The following is a 17,777-nucleotide window of genomic DNA, read 5'->3' on the forward strand; positions in this document are numbered from 1 at the left end:
TTCACAAAGCACGATGTACAGTGGTACCGTGAAACTCGACAACTGGTTCTGGGACTGGTGTTGAGTTTAAAAGGTGTTGAGTTTCAAGGTATTATTTTCCATAAGGATGTATGGGAAACCTGTTAATGCGTTCCATGGTTCTGTGGAACTGCATATATTTTAGGCTAATGTAAAATAATGGGGCTGTTTCTGAGACTTATACACAAGTATAATATAAAAACACTAAAATACATTATTGTTTTCTTGTGCTTCTTAATGTAGAGATGCTTGATCTTGGAATACCATATTCCATTTAGTAAAGGCACATTCACATAAGTAGTGACAAATAGCTTTTGCGCTTTTCCGTTTTTTTTTTTTTTTTCACCGTTTGTGCCTGTAAATGCACCCTTTACTGAACGGAATACGGTATTCCAATTTCATTAGTGGAGAGAACTTATGAGCAGCAATAATTAAGAGATGTTTAGTGTTCCTGTGTTGTTCTTTACACAAATTTCTCCATGAAGGGTGTTGAGTTTCAAAGATTTCAAGTTTAGGGGACATTGAGTTACAAGGTACCACTGTATTCCACTTTAAATCACAGCACATCACGATCATAGCATTGTGAGAAAAATATGCCATGGCAAATAGTAAGCTGTGAAAAAGGGAGACCAGCTTTTGCATTTCATATAGCATTACCAAGTTTACTAATTTTGGAGTTGCTTGTTGTGGCTTCATAGTCCTCTAATAAGACTTAATGTGCCCTTTGATAGAAGCAATAAAGCTCCATGCAGCCATCTGCCCTTTTTATGAATGTCTATGTCTCCAAATGATGATCATTGCCAGAGCTTTCTTGTTTTGAAGTAAAATACATTTATACAGAACTGCTTCTGAATACACTGCCAATACTGCCATCCAATATGCTCAATATTGTGTTTTGTTTTTGAGCTTTTAGCACAGCCAGCAAAAAGTGCTTCTGTAGTGTATCATGCAAAATATCTAAACGCCATGGGTGGCAAAGCCAGCAGCTTTTTGCCACAGTAAGCAGGAATATGCACTTAGATTAACAGTGAAAAAATCGCAAAATGTTTATTTTGAAAAAGCAGCATTATGCTAAGTTCACACTACATGACTTTCAAGTTGTTCAGATCGCTGTACAGTTCACACTACACAACTGGATCTCTTGTAATCGGGAGTCTCAAGTCAAGACAATTGATCTGTGATAGGGGGTCACACACTACACGATCTAGTAGCAGGAGGATTCTCAGATAAGTCTATCTGGTCTCCCAAACTACATTTTGTCACGAAAACACACAAGTGACCAGGGGTTTAATGATACCATGTCCAAAAATGCACATCAGAATGAAGCAAGCGATCAAAGTTGTGCACTGAAATGTAGTGTAAAAGCAAGTAGGAAAAAAAATCTGGCTGAAGGAGTAGATTTCAAAGCAAAATGAGGCAACTGAGTTCCTAAAAGGCCTAATAGTGGGTGACCAATTGCACAAGCATTGCACCTTTTAAATGAGTGAAAGGAAACTGGCACCAATTCATCATTTATTCAGGCATACATTCATTCCTAGGTAGTTGGGTTACACATTGTTAATTAGTTCAGGTTCAATGTCAAACACTATCACGGGTAATCTTGTATCTCCAATTCACCTCACTTGCATGTCCTTGGAGTGTTGGAGGAAACCAGAGCTCACGAAGGAAACCCACACGAACACAGGAAGAACATGCTATGCCAGAACTCCACACAAAAAGGACCCACACTGCTCCACCTGGTAATCAAAACCAGAACCTTCTTGCTGTGAGGCAACAGTGCTACCCACCAAGCCACCGTGCCATCCACTAATTAATTTTTTGTGATGTCCTTCACAGACTTTACAAATAAACACATTGAAGTTAAACTCATGGAACAAGGTCGCCAAAGCATAAAAGCTAAAAGTTGTAGGTTTTTTTTTACGCTGGTGGTATACTGGATCAAAGAATGTGTCTTTCTGGTCCTTGATAATTCAAGGACTTGCAAAATCAATGGTTTTCTATGGGAGGATGAAGAAGGGCTGGAAATGAAAACAAGATTACTCTGACAAGCACAATCAATAAGAACTGCGCTTATGAGGTTTGGGCAAATCCCTTTATGCCTCAAACATCCTCTGTGATTTTACAGTTGAAGAATGAAAAATAAATAAACAATAGGTTTCTATATGATGATGGACATGTATTGATAAGTGACTTCTGTATGAAATACATTTTGTTCAATGTTTAATGGCTCTCATTCAACATTCAGATAGTATGTCAGAATATAAACCAGTGCTTTGTAAAAAGTTGTAATAGTAAAGTCTTCTGTTCTATGAACTAAATCTATAAAACACAAGCAACCAGTAGACGTAAGGACTTTTGCAAGTTTGATTGTAATATTGTAATATTAAAACAAGAGAAAATAGGTTTGTAATTAATTATAAAGAGGAAGGAAAGGGCTTTAATTAGAGGGCTATTTTTTAGTCCCATGTACACCCGTTCCTGCAAAATTACTTGTTTTCAGCTCCACTTACCATATAGAATTACTTTGTAGTTCTACAATTACTGACTGTAACTCTGCATGCTTTGTCAGCCCCCTTTCATGTTGTTCTTAAATGGTCAGGACCACCACAAAGTAGGTATTAGAGTAGGTATTATTTGGGTGATGGGTCATTCTCAGCACTGCAGTGACACTGACATGGTGGTGATGCGTTAGTGTGTTGTGCTGGTATGAGTGGATCAGACACAGCAGCGTTGATGGAGTTTTTAAACTCCTCACTGTCACTGCTGGACTGAGAATAGTCCACCAACCAAAAATATCCAGCCAACAGTGCCCCATGGGCAGCGTCCTGTGACCACTGATGAAGGTCTAGAAGATGGCCAAACAGCATCAATAGATGAGCAATCGTCTCTGACTTTACATCTACAAGGTGAAACAACTAGGTAGGAGTGTCTAATAGAGTGGACAGTGAGTGGACACGGTGTTTAAAAACTCCAGCAGCGCTGCTGTGTCTGATCCACTCATACAGCACAAAACACACTAACACCACCACCATGTCATTGTCACTGCAGTGCTGAGAATCATCCACCACCTAAATAATACCTGTTCTGTGGTGGTCCTGTGTACTGTTTGCTAGTTTTCATAGAATTGTAGGATTTCTACAGTAATTTTGTTTTATTTGCACACCTGCCTAAACCAGCAAAACTTCCCCTCAAACTGATTTCTGACACTATAGAATTTAACTTCACTTCAGAAAGTCATCAGATTTAAGTTATTAGATAAGTTATTCAGATCATAATTCAAAGGTTAATAAATCTGATTTGTATATCTAATTATTAAAGAAGAAACAGTTGCATTTTCTTATCATTTTGGGTTGTCCAACCAAGTAAACAAATGCTTAGAAAATATACTTTTTATAGTAGTTTTAGAGACATGAGGTTTACATGTATTACTTTATATTTCCTAACACATTTTATCCATTCACAGAAAAGCCAGTTCAACTTGATACAGAACCAACGTTATTGTTTTTTTTTTTTTAATTCCTAAAGTGACCTGCCAAATCGGATTGTCTTTCTTTTATATGGACTAAATATGATTCATTTTAACTGACACTGGCTACGTGTAAATGTTATTATTTAGTTGTACTAGATTAATAAATTATGCATATGATTCCAACTATAAACATGTGGACTTCTAGCTATTGTACAAAATAAAAGAAGCAAGACAAGAACTCAATTTCAAATACTCTTTTGCTTATCAACATTTAGTAAGTAAGAAAAAAAACTGATTAAACTATTACTTTAAGATTCTAACGTTTCTTAAAATCCTGAACGTGTTTCATTCATTTCAAAGACATTTTGTTAGAGCTTAAACCACCGTTTCTGGGGAAATGACACAAACTATTGAATACATGTCACCAAGTGGGTCAGACTCAAAAACAAAGCATTGTATCGAAAATGGCTCGACATAATTGCCACTTAGAAGTCTTTCAGGCTGTCCTAATTTATTACATTAACAGCTCAGACAAGAGCACTTGGATTACCTGGCACTTAAGGTCCAATGTGTTGCGCTGAAGGTAAGCTGTTTATCTTTTTAATGCAGACAGACAAGTGTCTCACTGAATGTGTAAAGGCAAAGGGTAATACTTAAATAATTTTTTTCTAATCCTGCCTATCATATGCATGGGTTCAAATATAATACCATACAGTGAAACCAGTTTAATTCAGATTATAACTGTAGCGCTTTGTGGTGCTTAACATGTTTGACATATACATACACTTTGTATACTTGTTAAGTCGTACTGAAGGCAGGCTAATAACAGGCATGTCACTGTTTAATATATAAATAGAAAAGCATGTTATGCTAAATGATTGATCTTGTATTCACAAAGTTCCAACCTTTAGTAAGAGAGCTAAGCGTGTATAACCAGTAAAGAGGTAGGTGAGTCATATTCCTGCATATTTCATTAAAGTTAAGAACCTGGACAAATATTCATAATAAATAATAAAGTCAAAATCTATCAAAAGCCAGAGAACTAAATGACTCAGTATAGACTGATGAATGCACAACATTATGTAGAAGCAATTATATGTAGCACATGAATCAAGGGAGTGGAAAGACATCCAGGATTTAGCCGTCCTAAGGAGCTGCAACTTTTAAAACAAGCCGAATTTTTCCATGCTAAAAACACAAAACAACTACAAAACTGTAAACCGTGTGCGCGTGCGCGTGTGCGCGTGTGTTGCGGTGTAAGAGCAGGTCAGTGAAGTTCCTCCACACCAAACTTGCCATATGATGTCTCCATGTACAGGACCTCATTTTAGTTCCAGTTATGCTGAAACATAAACATGCTTTTCCAAGACTCAAGACTGTTACATACTGCATATAATGTATGTGTGTGATTAAACACCAGAGCCCAATAATTAAAAATTGTGTCAACATACTTTTGGACATATAGGGTGTGTTCGAAAACCTAGTGAGCTCTCTACATAGACAGCATTTTACGTCATCCTACGCGCGATCCCGAGAATGAGGCTGTTCAAAATCCTAGATGCCTTAATATCCTCACTAGTAAGGTATCTTACAATTTCAACGCTATTTTGACTCGAGAACAAAGGAGCATCCGATGCTGCCTTAGCGGTGGAGGCAATCCCAGCATTCAGTACGGCACAATTATTTTTACAGAAAAATAAAAAACATGGCAGATGGTGCAGAGAAACGAGTTTTTTTCAAACGTAAATAAATGATTATTGATTTTTACTTTGTATAAACTTGCACAAGTGTCGTTTATGTGCAAATTCAGGCTTGTCATCAAATTTAGTTGTTAGTTGTTAGTTAACATGCTAGCGAGTTGTGCCACCCCATCCCATTGGTTTGAATGGCATAAGGCTAACTGTGTTAGCTTAGTTAGTAAATCACTGTCTAAGTAGCACGTTCGAATAACATGCCTTATAATTCAATTACTTATTAGAATCCTCTCTACTTAGGAAGCTGCCTATGTAGGCAGTAAGACAGTAAGGCAGCTCACTAGGTTTTTGAACTCACCCATAGTGTATTTTCACAATGTACAAACCCCATTCCCAGAGAAGTTGAGACTTTTCTAAATTGAAAATAAAAAGAAGAATGTATGATATGTTAATTCTCTTGAATCTTTATTTAACTGACAAAAGCACAAATAAAATTTTTCAATGTTTTTGCTTAATACATTTATTGCATTTGGAATATATAAACCCATTTAGAATTTGATGCCTGTAACACTCATAAGTTGGTACAGAGGCAAAAGCCACAATAAGCAGGTGATCTGGTAACAGGTGAGATTATCATGATTGGGTATAAAAAGGATTATCCACCAAAGGCTCAGCCTTGGTAAAAGAAAAAATGGGTTGTGACTTTGCATGATTGCAAATAATTTACGTCTTTTATGATTTACATAATATTGTGAAAAATACAGTCTATGTAGAAAAAGGCCAGAAACCACTGGTAAATGTGTGTGATCTTTGAGCCCTAAGATGGCATAGCATGAGAAACATCATGCTGTAGCCACATAGGCTTGGGAGAACTTAAGAAAACTGCTGTCATTTAACACGGTCCTCTGCTGCAACATGAACTGCAACATAAAACAGCAACACATCAGTTCTATGCAGAAACACTCAAGTTCTCAGAGCACAAACTCATCTCGGATGGACCAAAAGACAGTGAAAAGAAGAGTTGTGGTTGGTTGATTGCATGTTTTAGCTTGACATATGTCAAGTTCTCTGGGCAGAAGAGTAAAAGGACCATCCAGACTGTTATTAGTGAAAGGTGAAAGAGCAAACATCTGTCATATAGAGATGCCTCAGTGCCCACAACTTGGGTGACTTGCATATGAGTGAAGAAATGATTGACACGGAGGCATAGGTTGGGATTTTAGACACCTTCAAGGTGACGTCTTTTTCTGTGGATAATGCCCAGCCTCATTCTGCACACACTACTACATTGTGCATTTGTAGATACAGAGCAACTTTTTGGGAAATAGGGTTTGTATAGAGCGGTTAATCGGATATATGTAGCAACAGGTCATGGCACCATAATAATACAAAGACACTGTATGCATTCATAAATACACTGATTAGCCATAACATTAAAACCACCTCCTTGTTTCTACACTCACTGTCCATTTTATCAGCTCCACTTACCATATAGAAGCACTTTGAAGTTCTACAATTACTGACTGTAGTCCATCTAATGCTCTACATACTTGTTTTAACTTGCTTTCATGCTGTTCTTCAATGGTCAGGACCACTACAGAGTATTATTTAGGTGGTGGATCATCCTCAGCACTGCAGTGACAATGACATGGTGGTGTGTTAGTGTGTGTTTTGCTGGTATGAGTGGATCAGACACAGCAGCGCTGATGGAGTTTTTAAATACCATGTCCACTCACTGTCCCCCTCTATTAGACACTCCTACCTAGTTGGTCCACCTTGTAGATGTAAAGTCAGAGACGATTGCTCATCTATTGCTGCTGTTTGAGTTGGTCATCTTCTAGGCCTTCATCAGTGGTCACAGGACGCTGCCCACAGGGCGCTGTTGTCTGGATATATTGTTGGTTGGTGGACTATTCTCAGTCCAGCAGTGACAGTGAGGTGTTTAAAAACTCCATCAGTGCTGCTGTGTCTTATCCACTCATACCAGCACAACACACACTAACACACCAACACCATGTCAGTGTTACTGCAGTGCTGAGAATGACCCACCACCCAAATAATACCTACTCTGTAGTCGTCCTGGGAGAGTCCTGACCATTGAAGAACAGCATGAAAGGGGGCTAACAAAGCATGCAGAAAATGTATAGTCTATAAAACATATAAACAATAACATTTTTCATCATTTCGAGGGGTCCATTTATTTAGTCACAGAAAAAGAATATTAAGTAGAGTCTGACCACCCAAATGATTTTCTTTTTTTATACAGGCACACTCCAAAATCTTGTGGAAAGCCTTCCCAAGAGTGAAAGCTATTATAGCCATAAGGGAATGAAGGGTGTATATGGTCTGTACCTCAGCAATAACACCCACAGTTTTGGAATGGAATATCCGACAAGCTCATTGTACCTGTAATGTATAATGTACATTAGATTATGGAGGTACATTTACATTGTACCTCAGAAAAAAGTGCTTCATATTGCAGTACATATGTTGTACTTTTATTTAAAAATGGCTTTTCCATTTGAATAACTGGCATTATAAGATTCCCATGTGCCTGCTGTTTGCAGAGATCAGACACTCAAAAGCTTTTTGATTCTAGCTCTGCACATCCAGCTACTTTGATGGCTAAGAGATCTAAAAGCAACATATGCTTGCAAATCATTCTGCTTATGGAGCTACACCAGTGCTACTAAAGGCAATTTCCAGGCCATGTCAGAGAATGTGCCTTTACGCTGAGCCTGAATAGAAGTTCTTTTTTTAAATAATGTTTTAATACAAACCACATGTAACTTTGTCATATTAGTCATGTTTCACCCAGAAAACTGTACTTGAGTTTAATAAGCTCGAAAATATAAATTAAATTTAAATTGTAAAGATACAAAATTTATTAAAGATACAACATTTATTTATTAAATAATAATAATAATAATAATAATAAACTTTTTTTTTTAAACAAACCACAGATGGATACACACTATATGGACAACAGTATTGGAACATACCTCTTAATCATTGAATTCAAGTGTTTCATTTAGTCCCATATTACAGGTATGTAAAATTAAGAACCTAGCCATGCATTCTGCCTTTAAAAACCTTTGTGAAACAATAAGTCCTTCTAAAGAGCTGAATTCAAGCGTGGTACTGTAATAAGATACCCCCATTGCACATTCACAAAATTTCTTTCCTGCTGGATTCTTCACGATTATCTATGCATGTTTTATTGATCACAGAAACTTAGCCACAGTGCCAAAACACATACAATTACAGAGCAAGGTGCATAAGTCGCCAACCTCCTGCTGACTCAATAACTGCAGAGGTCAAAACCTCCTTAGGCAATAAAATCAACATGAAAACTTTGGGCTGGCACCTTAATGGCATGACTTCATGGCCCAGCAGCTGCATGCAAGCCTTACATCACCGAGCACTATGCCAAGCATTGGATGGAGTGTTGTAAAGCATGCCACCATTTAACTCTCAAACAGCGGAAACATGTTCTGTGGAGTGGTACTAATCGTGTTTCTCTATCCAGCAATTGGAATAGAACAACTGTCAACAGGTGATTGTAATCATGGTTTGGTACAAAAACAGCATCCAGGAAAGGCCGAGTCTTTGAGGAGCAAAGATGGATCTCCGTTTTTTCAACACGCAAAAAATACTGAAATGTTTAAAAACAATGTACCTCAAAAAATGACTTAAAGGGACATGCAAGGTTGTCCTGTTCAGTACATATCATTAAACAATTTAAGAAAGTCTAGTTGAACACCTGTTATCTATGTGTACCGTATATAACCACATAGGCTACGTATTACATTGGCAGACCTTTGTCAAGCACTACAATATGGAGTTACGTTCACAAATGCCACTTAAAACTTTACTGTGCAAAAAAAGAAGCCTTATGTTAACCATGCCCAGAAGCGGTGTTGAGTAATCTGGGCTCAAAGGCATCCGATATGGACCATCACATTGTTGTCAAACGAATCAGTATTCCAGATCTTTTTTGAAAGAAATAAACGCTGTGTGCTCTGGACCAAAGACAAAAAGGACCATCCAGACTGCTATCAGCAGGGCTGTGTCAGTGCCTCTGTCAAAAGTATTTTACTTTTCTGTCATGGTAGCATTAATGCAGAAAAGTACAGCAAGGTTTTAGAGCAACATATGCTGCCTTCAAGATGAGAAATTTTTTTAACATGACGATACAAAACCACATGCAACCCACATTACAAAAGCATGGCTGCAGAGGATGAGTGTATGGGTACTGCAACAATGACAACCTTGTACTGTTGTCTACTACTGCATGGGAGTAATGGGAGAAGATATATATATATACAGTATATAATATATATATATAATATTAATAAATAGTGAAAGTTATTATCCAGTGGTAAACAGGTCCTTTTGAGTATTTGTTATGTTTCTTATTGGTTTGGGCACTGAGGATACAAATTGTTGCAGTATTGCAAATGAAAATTTTCCTTATTCTTGCTTCATACAAGACTTTAGCTGCTCAACAGTCTATGGTTGCTGCGATTTAGACAGCAGCAGGCCAGTTAAGCGCAAGCACTTGGATGAGAGATATGTTGCTGTGTCAATGGTACCTTTAATCATATGCAAGTCACCCATGCTGTGGGCACTGATTTACTCCCCATAAAATGACATGTTTCCTTTTGCACATTTTCCATGTAACAGTTTAAACATTTTTTTTTTTTTTTTTTTCCTCTGCTCCTGAGAACTCAACAGTCGTTTTCCCGAAAACAAGCTGAAACTTCCACAGTCTTTCAGTTCATCTAAATTCTAAATTCATCTAAGTTCAGGCCAGGAGAACTCGGCAGCATATGGCTTTCTCTTTTGTGTAATAGAGTTTTAGATTTCAGGTTCCCAAAGGCTACGTTTGTTGCAGTAGCATGACAGTTTTTTATGCCATGCTGAAAGGTCATGCACATTTAGCAAAGGTTTCTGACTTTTATGGGGAAAAAAACGATATTGTTTGCAATCCTGCATTACAATAAAAGGTTGTTTTTTAAAATTATCTGGTTGAAACTGTTTTAAAATATTCTTACTAAATTAAGCAAAATATGTTTTTTTCCAACACAGCAATGTCTGATAAACTAATGTTATATTTTGCACTGTCCCATTTTTTTTTAACAAGAAATTATTAGCGGCTGTATTTATTTTCCTCGAAAGGCCCTAAATGTCTTCCATTAAATATAACAGGATTTTTATTATTAGAAATCTGTCTGCCTCAACCAAAAAGCTAAAATTGGGTCACTGGGATTTTTTAGCAGTACATTATTTGAAAACATATTTTAAGTTCACAGGAACACAGTATAAAGCTTTTGCCATGGCCATTTCAGTATCTTGGCCTAGAAACCAATAAAAAGATGTGAGGTGAGAAAAGAAGGAAAGCCCTGGATTCTCAGATCTTGTTAAACTCTGTGCAACCTTGCTTTGCCAACATCACAGCACAAAGATCCAAATGCAGAGCATTTTGGTTTAAATTTTTAGTAAAATACATTTACTTAAAGATTAGGCTGATCTCATATTTTAGTGTGATATAAACTAGTCACATTTATTTTAATTGTAAAAGAGAACAGAAAATTCGCTATGAAATGGCACACTAGAGTATCCAGTGTTTATAATAATAGTATTTGATGATTTTGTTATGTGTAAATCCAAAAACTGTGCAATGGCATTTTCCTTTAGTAATACAGTGCAGTTATCTTTTGTAGCATTAAGCATATTGTAAGCCCAATAAGACCTGAAACAAACAATTTGATTTTTCAACACCAAAAAAGCAAACCCTCTCGTTTTGTACTGTATAAAGTGTCCTATATTTTGGTTTGGACAACGATTAGTTTACACAACTCTTGCTAAAATCTTTAGGGCAAAAAATTAGGGCAAATATATTAAAAGTTTAAGGTGTTACACAAAAATTTCTACAGGGAATGTATGTCCAAGCGTAAAAAAGCAGATTGTGCCGAGGCACCGTGTGTAATTTACAACTGAATTAATTATAAAACCACCAAAGCACATTAGCCCAGAAGGGCTGACATCTGGAGCTTGTGCATTTAAATCTCAGCTCTGCTGGACAATGACAGGGAGGGAGGAAGGGTCATAGTTGTGACCTGGGGCTGCAATGAGAAGGGGGATAACAGAGATCAGTGCGTGAGTCTCCTTGTGCAATACAGACCCCTATGAAAACTGGTTGGCACGAACCATAAAGGTAATAAAGGCAATAAAGAGGTGGCCAAAACAAAGTAAAAACATCTACAGCCTACAACAGAGAAAGTAAACAGAAAAGAGATTTAAAAAAGAGAAATAAAAAATGGTTCTAACAATATGACTTTGCCTAAAATAACAAAGTTTCCAGGAAAAGAGGAAAGTAAAGAAACACAGAACAAGCCGGGGAAGACAATACATGAGCAGCACCACACACCATCAACTGGCACAGCTTGCCCTTTTTGTGAGTCCAAACCTCGAGCCTGCTCTAGAGGTGTCATACCACCTCTGGAACAGCTCACTCATCCAGGGTGGCTCCATCGTGACCAAACATTTCCATGACAACCAGACCACATTGAGCCCAGCATGACGGTTTTAAGAGATGATTTCCAAACAGAGGAGCCGGCAAATTTGTGGGGAGGAAACCATGATAAACAGAAACACACTCCCTGAGGCGCAGGTGACTGTCAGTTAAGAGGAACTGACACGTCAATCATCTGTGCCTTCATGGCCTCTCTGCTGGCCATATTTGTTAAGGCAGCAGGACATTATTTCTTATCCGAGACCTCCAGCCAAACTCCTCAGTGGACCAAGTATTAGTGTCAAAACTGGAAAAAAAGATATGTGATTTATTTGTACTGAAACTGACTTTATATAAAGCCACCACAGAATTAATAGTATTAAGGCCTCTGAGAATTTGGTCATAGGGTGGGTTATCACTAAGCATCTATCCGAAAGGAATATGCAGCTGCCATTTATAGTAGGAATGGTAGTACAAGTCCAATCAGAGAAAGCAATATACTGTAGCTGTTGAAAGGATAGGTAGGATTAGTGTAGATAGGTATTGATATTATTAGACCACTAGTGTCTACTTGCTTGTCTAAATTTAAGACAATTAAGACATTAAATCTTAAGGCAATTATGGTATACAGTAATCCCTCCTCGATCGCGGGGGTTGCGTTCCAGAACCCCCCGCGAAAGGTGAAAAACCATGTGTTTATATGGTTATTTTTTATATATTTTAAGCCCTTATAAACCCTCCCACACTCTTATAAACATTTCCCGCACAGTTATACAGCATAAAGCGGAATCTAACGCTTCTCTCCTTCGCTGAGCCAATCAGCACCCAGGATACTTAACCGCGTGCTCTGATTGGGTAGCTTCTCAGCCAACCGCCAATAGCGTCCCGTGTATGAAATCAACTGGGCAAACCAACTGAGGAAGCATGTATCAGAAATAAAAAGACTCCTTGTCGGCAGAAATCCGCGAACCAGCATAAAAATCCGCGATTTATATTTAGATATGCTTGCATATAAAATCCGCGATAGAGTGAAGCCGCGAAAGTCGAAGCGCGATATAGCGAGGGATTACTGTACACTCAATAAGCACTTTTAGGTAAACCTGTCTGGTACATACATATACTGAATATCTTAAAAGCTACATCCACCGAAAAATGATCTTTGTGGATAATTACTGAATGTACCCATTTGTGTCTCTGTCATACCCTGTACCCCATAAATCAATCAAATGGTATCCCCAGTGGGACTCGCTGACCAGATCTTATTTGGATGTTGGACCATTCTCAGCACTGCAATCACAGTAACAGGGTACTGACATAGAGGGTCTGTTGTACTGGCATGAGTGTAGGTAGGTGTAACTGTGTTGTTAGGACTGTAAAAAAATCAGAACTGATTTTTGGAAAACTTAAAAAGCTCATGTTTTCACATTATCATTAGGGATGATAAAGTGTACAGTCTGAAAGATAAAACTGGCAATTATGTTCAATTAAAATCAGCTTCACAACACAAGAAGTCAAAATGTATGTGATATTTCCCAAATCTACTGTATACACTGATCAGCCATAACATTAAAACCACCTCCTTGTTTATACATTCACTGTCCTTTTTATCAGCTCCACTTACAATATAGAAGCACTTTGTAGTTCTACAATTACTGACTGTAGTCCATTTGTTTCTCTGCATACTTTGTTAGCCCCCTTTCATGCTGTTCGTTAATGGTCAGGACTCTCCCATGACCTCTACAGAGTAGGTATTATTTGGGTAGTGGGTCATTCTCAGCACTGCAGTGACACTGACATGGTGGTGGTGTGTCATGGTGTTGTGCTGGTATGGGTGAATAAAAAACAGCAGTGCTGTTGGAGTTTTTAAACTCCTCACTGTCACTGCTGGATTGAGAATAGTTCACCAACCAAAAAAGTATCCAGCCAACAGTGCCCTGTAGGCAGCGTCCTGGGACCACTGATGAAGGTCTAGAGGATGACCAACTCAAACAGCAGCAATAGATGAGAGATCGTCTCAGACTTTACATCTACAAGGTGAACCAACTAGGTAGGAGTGTCTAATAGAGTGGACAGTGAGTGGACTCGGTATTTAATAAACTCCAGCAGCGCTGCTGTGTCTGATCCACTCATACCAGCACAACGCACATTAACACACCACCACCATGTCATTGTCCCTGCAGTGCTGAGAATCATCCACCACCTAAATAATACCTGCTCTGTAGAGGTCATGTGGGGGTCCTGGCCATTAAAGAACAGGGTGAAAGCAGGTTAAAAAGGTATGTAGAGAAATAGATGGACTACAGTCAGTAATTGTAGAACTACAAAGTGCTTCTATATGGTAAATGGAGCTGATAAAATGGACAGTGTTTAGAAACCAGGAGGTGGTTTTAATGTTATGGCTGATCGGTGTATAACTGGATAGTTCAAGTTTAAAATGCCTATTGTGAGAAATATCATTTTTGCTTTGAAATCCAGATTGTATGGTCAAAATTTAGATTAAACAGCTTAGACCTTTGGACCCAACCTGCAGTTTGTCCACAGTTCAGGCTGGTGGTAGTGATTTAATGATGTGGATAATGTTTTGGCCAAGCTAAGCTTTTTCACAAAGCACAAGTCATCTGAGTTCATTATAATTGAATTGCCTCCCAGTCACCAGATCAAAATATTTGCATAGGAGCCAAATATGACCATACATCTTTCCTACAGCCATGATTACTGGACACAGTATACAAAAAAAATCACTTTTATACCCATCAGGGTTTTATCAAGTCTAGATCCTAACCTGAAAACACTTGGTGCACAGTAGGACTACACACTGGACAATGCAGCGAAAAATTACAAGGCACACAGATCTACTTGAATATACTTAGAGCCAATTGCAAACCCTTGTTCTGGAATGTTTATGGGTGTTAGGGATATCAGAATATCAAAAGCAAAACCTTGCAAGCATCACTCAGAGAACATCACATTTGTCATTGAAGGTTGCCAATTGCAAAACTTGAACCTGAGTCATAGTTAAATGATGCTTCTATATAACTGGACCTTAAGTGTAATATCATCTTAGGGAAGTTATTACATTTTAATGATACTTCAATGATCTCTAATACTACACAAACTTTTTTTTATAAATAAAATAACACAAAAGCAACCACATACCCTGTTTTAACAGTAAGCACATGCCCGGAGTACAGAGGTCTTTACATGCCACTGAATGTTTTATGCATGAGATGGAAAGTATCCTGACACACATGAGCTATCATATCTCTCAGTGCTCATTTATAGCCCCCATGTGCAAGCCTTGCTAGGCCCCGATAACAGAGAGAAATTGCCTGGAGGGCAGAGATGACACCACAGGAACTAATGCTGGATATCATAATGCCCAGCTGGAGAGATGACGGAGCAAGAGACATTTATCAGCACAGCAGAGGCACCTTTCAGCAACTGCTACATACATATCAATGCCAGTGTTAGTCTGGGTCAAATACTTCTAAAATTTCAGAAAGAAACTATAAATATAACGACAACAAACTGCTTTATTTATATTTTGTGCCTGTGCTTTAAATAAAGAGGTTTTAAAATGTTATTCACCTTAGTGTTGCATGGTAGTCAGTAGCATAGAAAACATGCATATGTTCATGAAGAAATGTCAACAAATTCTGGATGCAAAAGTGACAACTAGTAAAAAAAACTGAAGCTATAAAAAGTTTGCATTTACGGAATTTAGGGACAGTGGTAGCCTAGTGGGTAGAGCTTTGGGTTACCAAGCGCAAGATTGGCGGTTCAAATCCAGGCTCTGCTATGCAACCACTGTTGGGCCCTTGAGCAAGGCCCTTAATCCTGTCTGCTCCAGGGGCGCGCCGTACAATCTCTGACCCCAGCTTACAAAGCTAGGATATGCGAAGAAAGCTAGGATATGTGAAGAAAGAATTTCATTGTACTGTACAAGAGAATATGTATATATGACAAATAAAGTATATCTTCTTCTTCAGCAGACGCTTTTATCCAAAGCGACTTACAATATTGTGACAATATACAGTCTAAGCAATTGAAGGTTTAGGGCCTTGCTCAAGAACCCAACAGTGGCAACCTGGCAGTGGTGGGGCTTGAAACAGTGACCTTTTGATTACTAGCTCAGTACCTGCTTCTGCAAATGGAGACTAATTCAAAACATTCTTCAAAATCCAACAAAAACTACTACCAAAAGACAAACTAAGGCTTTTAAAATAGCTCTTAGATTTAATTGTCTTAAACATCCTTGAAAGATTTTAAACATTTAATATACATTAAATTATGAAGTGCATTACAATTTGTAAAATATGTAAAAAAATTAAATACAAATAAAAAGTTCTTGCTTGTTTAAATATTTTGCAGCAGATGTTTTAACTTAATTGATAATATAATTAACAAAGCATGTTAGCACTCAGGTGGTGCAGTGGTCTATTATGCTAATGTTGGATGGACTGCCACCCTGTCAAGAGAACTCCTGCCTTGTGCTCAGTGTTTCCAGTGCAACCATACCTTCTGCAAACCTGACCAGATTAAAGTGTTGATAAAAATCAAATGATATCATATGAACAAAGTAATTACATACAATTTTACATACAAGTGATGAATGCTAAAAAAAAAATAGTGATACAGTAAAACTTTTAAATGCTAATGCTACAGAGAGAATCTTGTGAAATAGTGTATCTGCATGACAATTCTTAACATAGGCCTGAATAAAATAGACACCTACTGGCGTTTGCCTGTTGCTGTCCATGTTTCTGAAACGCTAGTGTTGTACTTTCTGATTGTTTATGGTCCTGAACATACCACTCCTCCGTGATGAAAGAATATATGTAAATGTATGTGTGTTCAACAAAATGTAAAAAATACAGTAAAACCTTTATATCCTAATGCTACAGAGAGAATCGTATTAAATAGTGTATCTGCATGACAATTCTCAAAATAGGCCTGAATAAAATAGACACCTACTGACTCGTGTGTTGCTGTCCATGGTTCTGAAACGCTAGTGTTGTACTTTCTGATTGTTTATGGTCCTGAACATACCACTCCTCCGTGATGAAAGAATATATGTAAATGTATGTGTGTTCAACAAAATGTAAAAAATACAGTAAAACCTTTATATACTAATGCTACAGAGAGAATCGTATTAAATAGTGTATCTGCATGATAATTCTCAAAATAGGCCTAAATAAAATAGACACCTACTGACGCGTGTGTTGCTGTCCATGGTTCTGAAACGCTAGTGTTGTACTTTCTGATTGTTTATGGTCCTGAACATACCACTCCTCTGTGATGAAAGAATATATGTGTTAATGTATGTGTTCAACAAAATGTAAAAAAAAATACAGTAAAACGTTTAAATGCTAAGGCTACAGAGATAATCTTGTCAAATAGTGTATCTGCATGACAATTCTCTAAATAGGCCTAAATAAGATAGGCACCTGATGGAGTTTGCCGGTTGCTGTCCATGGTTCTGAAACGCTGGTGTTGCACTTTTTGATTGTTTATGATCCTAAACATACCACTCCTCCGTAATTAAAGAAATATGTGTTAATGGGTGTGTGTGTGTGTGTGTGCGCACATTTTGATGTGTGTGGGTTTTAGATAGTGCCAGGTTTATTACTGTATGAGAGTTTATTGAGTTAATAAAAGTGTATTAGGTCACTAATAGATCATGAAGTGTTTCATATTCCAAAGTGAGGTTCTACTCATCATGTGGGTTCTAGGTTGTGGCATTTTTATTGCGGTTTTGCAGTTAATAAGAGTTTAACATGTCACTATTTAAGCAAGAAGTGTTCCATAATCTAAAGTGAGATTCTACTGAACACCAATTAGGGACAAAAAGCATTCAATTTAAGTCCCATATTTGGTCTTCCATACACATTGATTTATTCTGACAAGATGTTTAAAATGCATGTTGTGTTTTTTACAGGTGGCAAAAACATTTGATAACTGTAATACAAAACACTGAAACAAGTACAAATGCTAGTGTGATTTATTAAAGTAAACACAAACACACAATACAACAATCAAGACTAAGTGAAGCTAACAGTGCTTAAACCGAACACGGACA

The 17,777-nt window shown here is 37.6% G+C and overlaps 1 protein-coding gene across 1 annotated transcript in view; it reads right to left on the minus strand.

Annotated features, from left to right (window-relative positions):
* Positions 1–17,777, minus strand: part of LOC134309822 (RNA-binding Raly-like protein) — a 299,334-nt gene that overhangs the window by 271,678 nt on the left and 9,879 nt on the right. The gene's annotated exons all lie outside the window — the stretch shown is intronic.

Source organism: Trichomycterus rosablanca, chromosome 3 (genome assembly GCF_030014385.1).
Source record: "Trichomycterus rosablanca isolate fTriRos1 chromosome 3, fTriRos1.hap1, whole genome shotgun sequence".
NCBI classification, from domain to species: Eukaryota; Metazoa; Chordata; class Actinopteri; order Siluriformes; family Trichomycteridae; genus Trichomycterus; species Trichomycterus rosablanca.